Source organism: Anastrepha obliqua, chromosome 2 (genome assembly GCF_027943255.1).
Source record: "Anastrepha obliqua isolate idAnaObli1 chromosome 2, idAnaObli1_1.0, whole genome shotgun sequence".
Lineage (NCBI taxonomy): Eukaryota > Metazoa > Arthropoda > Insecta > Diptera > Tephritidae > Anastrepha > Anastrepha obliqua.
In genome coordinates this window covers 68,541,606-68,553,062 of record NC_072893.1, presented here as the reverse complement: position 1 = coordinate 68,553,062, position 11,457 = coordinate 68,541,606, and positions in this window count along the sequence as shown.

Sequence of the window (11,457 nt, the reverse complement as noted above, 5' to 3'; positions counted from 1 at the left end):
TCACATATTATAGCACATTTTTTTTTTCAATAGAAATATGAAAAAGCTCCCAAGTGTACCAAAGTTCACACTGTACATTGATTAACAAAAGAAGTTTGTTATTATAAGTTAACCTTATTAAAACGTCAAAGTTTTATTGTTTGTTTCATTGAAATTCATAAGATATAAATCAAAACGTTGCCAGAAAAGTCAAATTTCTCAATATTCTCCGATGATATGGCATCATCAGCCTTATCATAAACCAGATGATTGTTATTTTTGTAAAACGGACGTAAACGGTCATCATTATAAAACTCGAAAGCACATAAAATATGCTGATGTTGCAACTCTTAAGAACCCCGTAGTCTTGGACGATATGATTGACTCAACTGCAGGTCATGAACTGAAGGAAGTTCAACTCATTGCTGATGATGATCAAACTGATAACAATAAACCTGATGATGAAGAGTACTTTCCGTCTGGTTCTAAGTTTTCAGAACGAGACATTGTATCAAATTCAGATTTTCAGGATCTTTTTCGTGATTTACTTCTATCGGGAAGACAATCTGAAACGCTCGCTTCTCGATTTAAGCAATGGAATTTAGTTGATGACGACTTCAGATGAATGATGATGATCGAATTTCTTACAGAGAAGTATTCAAAACTGATGAAGAAATGACAAATGTACCGTACCATACTAAACTCCAAAGGGCCGTTTCCAATGCATTTTTAAGTTTGGAACCAGTGCCGTTGTGTACTGCACCGCACCATACCGTACAGTGCTGCCCTGCACAATACTCCAATAAATATTATGCGTTTATAATGACACTTGTTATTATTTTCATGCTTCGAAACGCATACCAAATCTCGTAGTAAAAAAAGAAAAAATCTTAAAACCCACACAACTATATTAATTTTAATTCAATTACAGTCAAATATAGCTCATTCGACGCAAAATTAAATTTACTAACACAGTAGGGTACTAAAAAAAATCCTCAATATCGGATAATATCGTAAAAATTATGTCAAAGTCGAAAAAATAGAGAAAAAATAAAAAAATTCCAAATACTTCCGTCTACACTCTCGTCAGTTGTCATTTCAGAAAAAATGTTAACACACTGTCAAAAAGGCTTGTTTTTGTTCTTTCGAACTAAAAAAGCAAATTCGAAATCGGATGGAAATTGGCGAAGTTAGGAGGGATTGTTCATATCAACCTACTGAAAAACGGTTTTATGGCCATAAAATGAGATTTTGGGGGTGTATTGGAAATTTCTCCTATACCATTCTTTTCAGTTTTTCATAAGCTACAACCCTCACCATGTCCGATCCAAAGTTTTTTTGCAACTTTTTTTTTTGTACCACAGTGTTATTTGTGCATGCATGCCTGCTGTATACCTATGAAACCGGATTTTTTTAATAATATTGTAATATTTTTTATTTCACCTTTAAAACTCGAAAAAAGTAGAAAATATTTCATACAAAATAATAACCATTGCCAGTTACATATATTTTTCATCTGTAAGGATATAAAGCCAAAAACAGTCGTCATTTGATCCAAACTACAAAATTGTTTCATTAAGTTCGGCAGAAAAAACCACTGCTCCGTAAATGTGTGGCCCATCAATGAAAACAAGCAATAATCAGTTGAAGGCAATTATGGATAATAAATTAAATAGGGCAGCGTCTCTCCATTTAAGCGTCTCCGTTATTTTGGTCGGTGTGATATTTTACTATCTCAGAGAAATTCACTTTTCTTTAACTATTGTGATATCCTAAGGCTTTTTGGTTAAATGTTCTGCTTAATTCGATTCAATTTTGTCAGTAACGTTGACTTGTCACAGTTTAACCGATTTTTCTAAAACACATGCACACATACACAGTTTACACCAAGCTGAGCCTTGAAGCGATCTGGCTGGTATCGGTTGGCTGGAGCTGCTTTTTTCCAAATATGTCCATCCGTATGAGAAAGGGCTTGTATCTGACTGTCATCCAAAATTCTTTTGTACATTTTCGATTTTCCTAGAATGAACCTCATAGTCTTTCATAGATCTTTCATTTCCCACTTCCTACTTAGGATACAGTTATTTAATTTGTAGTTAACAGAAAAGTAATTTGGCTTCCTGGTATATGTTCAAGTAAAACATTTATTGACATTAAGAAATAAATGGTTTGATGAGCACCAATTTTGAAAGGCAACGAAATCCGATTGTAAATTTTGACTATCTTTTAAGTTATATTATGTACCTCTGGGAGGAGTTTTATATCGTCCGCAAACATTAAACAGTTTGCAAACTTGAAATTTTTAGGTAAGTCATTCAAAGCATGAATTCTTAAAGCAGAGGCGGCTATTTTCGAAGGAAAATAAATAAATTTATTCGCGGCTGCGGTAAAAATTTAATCCACCATGTCAATTATCGATTATGGATTATAAGTCACGAGTTGATATAGACTTAACTGTTAGAGAAACTTAAAAAAATAACTTCCTTAAAGTCAGTAAATTTGACATTTTACTGATATCAAAGTGTAAGCACTGGCAGCGCAAGCATTCGGCAACTCCATTATGCAGAGCTTATAGATGGCAAAAATATTTATTTTAAGTTAAGCCACCTAATTGTTTTATATTAAAACCCCAAAAAATAAAAAAAAATAAAAAAATTTCAGCATCAAATGCAAACCTAGTGACTTAACTTTGATATGCCTAGAGCTAAAAGTCGATGCCAAATTAGAAAACCATTGAGTAGATGGCGTTAAAAAAAGGAAAATTCACAGTTTTTGTTCAGCACTAAATATTTGGAATACATTTTTTATTAGTGAATTCACTAGAAAAATTTAAATCAAAATGAAAAAAAGAAATCGAATCAAATATTTGGAGACTAAACAGCGCGAAGAAAATATTTTGAAGCAAAATACAATAAAAAATTCTTTCAGTTATTACATAAACATTTTATTGATTTTGTACTCTTGGGTCAAGTTAAAATATTTCCAGGGTGCGGATATGGGGCTCTTATTTTTTCTTCTACGTCTTCCAACTCGATTTCACTTTTTTCTTAGAAAAATCCCTTTGGGCTATTTTGTCTCCAATAAACATGAATAGGTTTAATCAATGGAAACAACTTTTTAACGTAACATATTGGGTGTTTTTTTAAGAGTTTGAGAAATTAGGATGATAATTCTAAACAGAAATATTGTTAGAACTAATTTTATTTTATTTTAATCTGGTAAATAAATGCATAGCAATTATTTTTTGAACATAATATCAGGCGTACGTTCGTCGAACTTTGGCCGTATGGCGTCAAGGAATATTTGAATATTGCAATAAATCGATTGTGAAGCGTGGTGTATGACAACTTGTTGGAACCAAATATCGTCAATATTTAGCTGGAAACAAAAATGAAGTCAACATGGCCACATAGCCCCCACCATTCACTGTAACGGCAGCTACTTCCTTATTTCGAAAGAAATAAGAACCGATAACGCCGCCAGTGCTTCGCGGTCAATTTTTTTTAAAGTAAATTTTGCACAATTTGGAAGCGTTGTTCTGGAGTTAAATGATTCATAATGACTTACAACTCTTATATATATATATAATTGGCGCGTACACCATTTTTGGGTGTTTGGCCAAGCTCCTCCTCCTATTTGTGGTGTGCGTCTTGATGTTGTTCCACAAATGGAGGGGCCTACAGTTTTAGGCTGACTTCGAACGGCAGATATTTTTTATGAGGAGCTTTTTTATGACAGCAATACCCTCGGAGGTTTGCCATTGCCTGCCGAGGGGCGACCGCTATTAGAAAAAACTTTTTCTTAATTTTTAATCTTTCACCGGGATTCGAACCGACGTTCGCTCTCTGAATTCCGAATGGTAGTCACGCACCAACCCATTCAGCCACGGCGGCGCTTTACTGAACAGAAAAGTCAACAAAGTTTTTCATTATCAGCTATCAAATCCTAGTTATCGATATCGATAGTTCTCATGGTCCTAAAAAAACACACAATACCTGCACATATGTATGTATTTGAGTTCACATTGTTGGATATACATATGTATGTAGTCTTAAAGTTAACCGTCGTTGACTGAGTATATTTTTTGACTTTTATTTGGGTACTAGGATTTATTTCTTGGACCTCATTTTTTAATGATTCTCAACTCAAAATTATTAAAAAATTTTGAGCTGACTTGTAGATGTAGAAAAAAAGTACACATTATTTTACAGTTTTTAAGTTCTCTTATTATTCTCAATCTCTTGTAACCGCCATTGATTAATTGTATTTTTTGGCTTTTTTTTTTTTTTGGGTAATAGGATTTATTTCTTGTACCTTATTTTATAGAATAATTTTGTACACATTTGATAATTATACCGACATATATATCGATATCTCATCGATTTAATTGAATTTTTTTTAATGCCAAAAAAATTGAACAAAAAATATTTAAAAAAAATATAAAAAAAAAATATTTAACAAAGAAATAAAACTTTTTTCGAAAAGTTTTCAAGTTGTTAAGTTGCCTTATTATTTATAAATTCTTCTAGTTGCCATTGATTACACTGTGCGACAGTGAAATTATACTTTTATGGAGACCTAGTTCAACTTGTACGTATAGTAAAACTAAGAAAAATGGTATAGGAGAAATTTCCAATACACCCCCAAAATCTCATTTTATGGCCATAAAACCGTTTTTCAGTAGGTTCATGTTCATGAAGAATAACTCCTAACTTCGCCAATTTCCATCCGATTTCGAATTTGCTTTCGAAAGAACAAAAACGAGCCTTTTTGACAGTGTGTTGACATTTTTTCTGAAATGACAACTGACGAGACTGTAGACGGAAGTATTTGGAATTTTTTTATTTTTTCTCTATTTTTTCAACTTTGACATAATTTTTACGATATTATTCGATATTGAGGATTTTTTTTAGTACACTACTGTTATAGTAAATTTAATTTTGCGTCAAATGAGCTATATTTGACTGTAATTGAATTAAAATTAATAGAGTTGTGTGGTTCTTTTTTTTACTACGAGATTTGGTAAGCGTTTCGAATCATGAGAATGATAACAAGTGTCATTATAAACACATAATATTTATTGGAGTATTGTGCAGTGCAGCAGTGTACGGTATGGTACGGTGCGAAAGAAAAAATAAAAAAATTCCAAATACTTCCGTCTACAGTCTCGTCAGTTGTCATTTCAGAAAAAATGTCAACACACTGTCAAAAAGGCTTGTTTTTGTTCTTTCGAACTAAAAAAGCAAATTCGAAATCGGATGGAAATTGGCGAAGTTAGGAGTTATTCTTCACATGAACCTACTGAAAAACGGTTTTATGGCCATAAAATGAGATTTTGGGGGTGTATTGGAAATTTCTCCTATACCATTTTTTTTAGTTTTTCTATAGCCACAAGTTGTGCTAGGTATCCATAAAAGTATATTTAAATTTTTTTTTTGTCACACAGTGTTATTTGTCTTTTTGATTTTAGCCTTTTTTTTTGTTTTGTTTAATAGGATTTCCCTTACCTCATTTTTTAAAAACCGATATTAATAAATTTATGTTAATTTTTTGTGTGCCTGAATGAACATATTTGCAAACATAAATCAAACGATCCTTGTGATATCAATTTAATTAAAATTAATATACTTTTTAAAAATGACAAAAAAAAATTATTTCTCAAAAATGTTTCATATAACAAAAAAAATTAAAAAATATTTTTTAAATTAAAATAATTTTTTTTGGAAAAGACATAAAAAACTTTCTTCAAAAGTTTTAACAAAACAAGAAAAATAATGTCCAAAAATATATTTTACATTTAAATATTTTTTTAAATGACAAAAAAATTCTTTTCTCAAAAATTGTGAACAAAAAAAAAGAAAAATTCCCAACAAATTATTTAAGAAGTATATTTTGTCCTTAAAAATTAAACAAACAATTTGATAAAGATATCAAAAAACCGCGAATATGACACCACCAAAATTTGTAAAATTGAATAAATCTCGATTTTGATTATATTATATACATAAAAATTTTCAAAAAATGTTGACAGTGACCAAAATACTTTGATCACTTGATATGGAATCCCTCTGAAGTGTTAAACACTATTTAATTAAAAAAACTTAAACCCCGTCATCTCAATATTCTTTGCTAAAATTAGTATTTATTGTACATTAAAAAACTATTTTTTATAAAATAATTGATTTTATTATTTATTATTATTGGTAATAATTTTCAACCTCATTATTTATAATAATTTTTTGCTATATAATAATTTTCTTTATTCCCGTGCAAATTAACCCACACATATTCACATGGGCACTATGTATAAGCATAAGTTTCCAACAACTGTTCGCAGTTGAGAACTTGCATTTTTTTTTTTTATTTTTTTTTATTTGGTACACCTATTACTTAAAATCGCATTTGGTTTGCCCGCAAGTTGAATAGAACGAGGCGCGTGACAAATTTGAAAGTGAAGCATTCATTGCCCATTTGATTGATTTACAAACTCATAAAGCTTAATGCCTTTAGCCATTGCTCATAAAAGCAACGCTTTAAAACTAAACGGCTCAAGCGGCTATTCGCAGCAATAATAAACGAGTATATGAAATTGCACATGTATGAACACTAAAACGTACACCAGAGCACAATTCTAATCCGTAGATGTGCGTACATGCGTTCAGGTGTGTATGTAGGCCAATACAAATATACGCCAAAAGGAAGGTTTGCTGAAAACTAAATTTGCAGTAAAGAAAAATGTACGCACATTTATATACATATATATGTATGTATATGTACATGTATATGTATGTGGCAGTCAACCAGCAGTGACGCTCCAGCTCATGAATGGACGCTCTACCAATGCGTGGGCGCCGCTTTTCAAGAACATTTTCAAGTATTCGCCAACGTTTATGGCACCGCAAACAACCAAAACAAGTGGTCAGCAAATGTTGCTCGCTTGTAAATAAATTTATTTGCGCACATTGTACCCCGTAGGAAAAGCCTGATAATAATGAAACAAATTTTGAACTTAAAACTAGTGAGATTTCATCAAAGTTCAATAAGGAAGAGGTTTGAACTCTTCTCTAGTCAAGCCGATGATTTTGAATAATGTCTTCAAAGTGTGGAAGCATCAAAGTAAACGCAAAAAATCAAAAGTAAACGCTCTTTTCGCTCATTACAGTTGTGACGTCGTAAGGTGTCTGCAATTTCTGATGCAATTTAAATTTCTAAATAAATTTAATTAGAATTCACAGAAATTTACTTACTTACGCATCAAATTATAGCCGATGAATAGTTTTTGAAATACGAATTCTACCATCTATTAAACTTAAACTACTAAGTGAAAACAATTAAAGGGGTTACCAGTTTATTGGCTAAAAAATTCTTCATCATCAACTGAATACCGGTCACCCTGCATCTAATAAATTAAAGTTTTTGCTTCGGATACGAAAGAAAACGACATTCATTACCAAAGACGATCTAGCCAATAAAAAAAATGTATTTGTGGCGAATATAAATAAATATCATAGGAAAAGCAAACGTTAAAAGATTTGTAGGCAGCTTTTATGTAGCCGAGCCCGCATTTGACGCATTGTTGAAGTCAACTTTGGCTTTTTTGCTGGGCGCCTACATATCACTCCATTTTCGTACAAACGACGACGTGCTCAATGACACCGTGATATCAGAATAATTTATTTCTTCTCCAACTACTCGAAATCATGCATTTCGACTCTCCTTAACTTTCTGTAAGATTCTACCGTCGGTTGTCTTACAAACTCGCTGCAATTCTTCCTATCACCTTTTCAAAGAAATGACAAAACTTCATCATTTCTTCTCTTTTTCGCAATATTCTCCACGGACGCCTTGAACACATCGAGATTTTCTGCTATTTAAGGAGGAACACCACTATGAACGCGTGAAAATTAAGTGATTTTCATGATTTTTTTTTATAAGTAGGGATGATTATTTGAGGCTCGGACAAATTATACTTTATTTATCATATATTCAACTATACTGTCACAAATTTTTATTAAAAAATATTAAAAATTACAATTGTTATATTTTTTGAGAAAATGGTGCAGGTTTGAAAAATGAGTTTCTACTTTTACCCTTTATTTTGTTTTCGAAAGGCTTGAAACAATATTAATTTTTGGAATTTTCAAAAACGGCTATGTACGACTGTAGCCAATTCATGTACAAAAATTAGAAAAAAAATTAAAATCGGTTCATAAGTCTTCGTTTTGTTAAAAGCGCGTTTAAAGTTTTCATTGGCGGCGCTGAGTGCGAGAGCTCAATATTAAGTAGCGATAATTGAAATGATGCATATGTAAAGTATAACTTCGTCAATTTTCAAGATTTTAAGTTACAATTTTTTGTACATATTTTTGAATATATTTACTTTTTTTTGAAAAAGCACAGTGGTGTTCCCCCTTGAGAACAACTCACTAATTTCACAATTAATTTTTTTAACTGTCGTAATTTGACTATAATGCAATTATAACTAAACGCAAAACTCAAAAATGTTTATACTGTCTTGGTTCATACATCCATTTCAGCAACTATGCGTTGCATTATGCCATATAAACCACATTATAAACAAAATATACCGCGTAATATATTTTGTAATTTTTGTTCAAATAATTTCCCTTACGTTAAAAACTTAAATTGAAAAATTCGTAAAGTCATCATCGGTCATAATTCGATGAGTTACTACTGTAGTATAAAATTTTCTTTCTCCCAAGTATTAAGCTTAGAACCTCATCAGTACATACTATGCCACTGCTTTAAGCATAGACTATTCTCAGGGAGACCGTTTTACGTCTGATAATTCTTATAATTGTCAACACAAACACTAGTTCTGGATTATAAAAAACGTTTATGGATGGATTATAAATAGATAAGAAAAAAGGAACAGCTCAAGTTTTCGTTTTACTTACTACTTACCAATTTAATAAAGCATAATATTTAAAATTAAATACTAAATTCAAGGCATATCAATCAGTTCAATAATATTTGAGATATAGTCGAATACAATCGGGAAGAATGCATTAGCCATAGAGAAAACTGAGCTCCGTCACTAAGCAAGAAAAAACTGTACAGATCATATCAGAAGAAATATAATCTGATTACTAGCACTATTGACTAAAATAACATTATGATTTATAACTGCCATATTTCTGCTAGCAAAAGAGCAGTGTAAACTGAAGACGATCAGCGTCTAGTCAGTCGAGGAGATTGAGGCAACCTCCTGGAACATTGTTTAAAATACAATAAATTGGTAATTTAGAATACACTTTTAACAAAAAACATATCACAAAAATAATTGGAGTATCCAATATCGTAGATACGACTGTTTTGAATATCCTCCATAACAATATTTGTATGCCTAGCATCAATGCTGGATGGATACTGAGAATGATCACATCCATTCAGAAGCAACAGTGGCCGAAGACTCATGCGACCTTTTGAATCTGTGTAACAAGAAAGGGGATGAGTTTATGAAGTGTATTGCTTTTGGATGACAAAACTTGAGTACACCCCTTGACAAAACGATAGCACCAAATCTGTTTGTTCAGTTTGACCCGTTTTAACTATTTTTCTTTTTGTTTTTGAATGTTCAATATTTTCGTATAGGAAAAAAAATTAGGAAAATTTGTAAATTTAAGAAGTATAGTTCACTGTTTAACAAAAACTATGTAAATCCAATTTAAAAATGTTGTAAAAAAATTAGAAAGCTGCACAAATTTTTCTTCGTGTGGAAAAAAAATCGCAATATCGTCAAGGAAAAATGCATATTATAAAAAATTAACGAATTTTTTAGCTACTTCAAACTTGCACTTTTTTGAACTAAGATAAACTTATAAAACCACATACCAAATTTTTTTTTTTGAAATTCTAATTAAATACCATGGAATTAGAATGAAAAAATTTTGGAATTTTTCTAATTTTTGTATAGTATAAAATTTTATTTTCCGAGTTGTTTATAAACGAAAATGTCAGAAACATCATCAAAGATGCCGTCACACCACTGGTAACACTAACACTATAACGTTCCTACTCTCTCGGCTGATTCCACCCTAGGACGGCTAAAAGCATTTCATCAAGGTGGAGTCATGTTAATGCCTTACAGATACACCAGGTACCTGCGTCCAGATTCCCTATTCTGTAGAATTCATTACTCTGTGACCAATGTGGCATCGGAAAGTTGCAGTATCGTTGCTCGATATCGACTTGTCGTCTGTTTGGGTTCGTCTTTAGGCTTACCTCAGGCATTCGTGTTTGTATACTTTTTTACTGCTTCCCATTTCTATGTCCAGTTCAGCATTGGCGTTACCAAGTTATCTGGTGTCGAGACGACGCCGAGGACATTTCCGAGCTCGGAGCACTCTCCGAAAAATCTTGGTCACTAAAAGTCACGTGTTCCACACTCTCATCTTTGGTATGACATTCTGAGCAGATCAAATTATCTACCAGATTAACACGATAGAGATACGCAAGAAAGCCACCATGTCCAATGAGAATGTGAGTTAAATAGAAATCTGTTTCGTCGTGTTTTCTACTTATCCATTAATCTAATTTGAGAATCAACTGTCGGTTTGTGTCCACGTGACTGATACAGTCGCTTAAGTTCCTCTGTTCGTATATCAAAGGGAACTTTACTCGCCACAGCGCAGATTGCATCATCCGATACTGTTATGTTTGCACTTACTACACTAAGCGGGCTAAGTCTGTTAGCTTGCAGTACCTCTTTTTAGCGTCTCGTTTGTCCTCCTGATCTCACTGGGAGAGGCTTATAGGAGAAGAGAGTCAGTAACTGTTGAAACCATCTTGTGTCTGCCTTCTTAAGGTTCTCCAATGTTTGGTAGCATACGCATGAGTGCGTTGTTCACTCGCATTGCCTTGCAACTGGTTATCTTTAGATACTCCTTGAATGTCAGCTTCTCATCTATGTGGACTCCAAGATACTTTAACATTGCTGGGGATTCGATTTCATGTCCTCCAAACCGCAAAACACTTGCATTCTCATACTCTCTTTAGTCTTTGTAAATTATTATTGACATACTTCAAAATATGAATAAACAATTTCGCGAAAAGCTATTTACCGCTAATTAGAAATGAAGTCAGCTATTTCTGTATGTTTTGAAAGCTTAAAGAAGACTTGCTTTGTGATGATATAAACAGACTCCATGAAATATATGAGAAGTGTATTTCGTTTGAAGGATGATTAAGCGAAAATAAAAAATTAAAAAATATTTAGTTTCGCACAATTTCCTCTTAATTTTGCGCAGTTTTTGACCTCTCCTCGTTGGCATAGTTCTCAAAGAACGTGTAATACTAATAAGCAGCAATTCCAGTTTTTTTCTAACAAAACTTGTCAGGAAATTTCACCACTTAAGAAACTAATTAGTTCTGAATTGTTTCCAATCGATTCCAATTCATTTCTAACATCATGAAATTATCTCCTAGTTTCACTAGAGAAACGGATCGGTATGGCAA